Raw genomic sequence first — 1,577 nt, forward strand, 5'->3', positions numbered from 1 at the left:
TGTTCTGCTGAGAGGATCAAACAGTTCTGGGCTCTGGGCCTTTTCTGTGACATGGGAAAAGAAGTTACTAAACAAAAGCCAAATAGAAGAAATTGTCCTAAGTGCCCCACTGTTGAGAGAGAACTCAGGTGCTGTCCCTGGCCAACGATACAACTCCCATTTTTCCTGTGTCCAGTGGAACCAGGGTGGCTGGTGACGGATCCAGCCAAAGTCACAGGACCGGGAAGGGAATGTTGGGATAGTTGGTACATGCAGGACGGAGGTGGCCACTGTGGTAGGGTGTTTATATCTCCAGTTCAGGCTGAAATTCTTTGGCTCAAATAGAGGCAAATGCAAAGTTCTATGCGTTCGATTATTTTAAACATAACCCAGACAGAGACCGTTAGCCATTCAGAGCCCGCTGCTTTACCTGCCCGAGACCCCACCTGCCAGTGTTACTGACTCACGGTCGTCTCTCTGTCTCCGTCTCTCTCCCTCCATCCAGAAAGCCGGAGGGCGCATGGAGTTGCAGGAGCCCACTGGGAAGATTGCTTTCCAAACTGCTTCCTCGATGTCGCACTCAATCAGCGCTGACACGCCACAGCAGTCCCCCACCGGCTTGTCCTGCAGTCCATGGCATTTACCTCCTCAGACAACAGCCGCGGCAGAAACCGCTAGATGCCCAGCACCCTGCTCCCTCGCCCGGGACACAGGGACGCTGCACTTCCTGGGCTCCCTTGAAGTTGGGGGGACCTGCATGATGGCGCTGATGTTAATAGAATGTGGAGTGACACATGCCACTTCCCGGCCAGCCCCGACAGTCTCCAGCCTCTCTCTCTCTGTCTCTGTCTGTCTCTGTTGCGTCTGCCTGACGGAAAGTGAAGGACTCGGACATGGCCGGGCTACGTGCGGAAGCAGCCCAGCTCCTGTGCCTCTGCTTGGAGCACACTCTGGAGAGCTTCACGCCCCTGTCAGCCTGTGACATGAATGGCCACTGTGGCAGTGCCTGGTGGTCCCTGCCTGGACATTGCCTGTACACGCCAGTGTGGCCTGCAGTGTTTGGCGAAGGCTGGAAGGTCTGGAGCACTAACGCCCTTCTGGGGACCCCTTTTCTGAGGCAGGACAGGAGTCAGAGAGAGGACCAGGGATGCTCTCCGGTCCCTCGCAGGGTCGCCGGCCATCCCAGCAACAGCACTATCATCCCTTGCTCTTCCTTGTGTGTCCACGGGACCCAGCCTCAATGAGCCACTTGCTCTCAGATGTCTGTNAGCACCAGACTGGACGCGCTGCGCAGGACGAGGACGAGCCGGGCACGTCACAGCGGGCACCACGTGGCCTGAGCGTGCAGACCCAATAGTTTAAAGATTCTCTGGGCCTGGATGTCCCCACCTGCCCGCTGTTGGGCAAACGGGAGGGATCTGGACAGGGACGGGGTGTTCCCGTGGCCTGGGTCGGGCTCTGTCAGAAGTCAGAGGCCTGAGAAGCACGCGCTGGGGAAACTGGACCTGGGCACCCCCCAGCTTGGATCTGGGCCTCTTGTTCTGCTGAGAGGATCAAACAGTTCTGGGCTCTGGGCCTTTTCTGTGACATGGGAAAAG

The sequence above is a fragment of the Galeopterus variegatus genome, unplaced genomic scaffold, assembly GCF_000696425.1.
Source record: "Galeopterus variegatus unplaced genomic scaffold, G_variegatus-3.0.2 Scaffold12069, whole genome shotgun sequence".
NCBI classification, from domain to species: domain Eukaryota; kingdom Metazoa; phylum Chordata; class Mammalia; order Dermoptera; family Cynocephalidae; genus Galeopterus; species Galeopterus variegatus.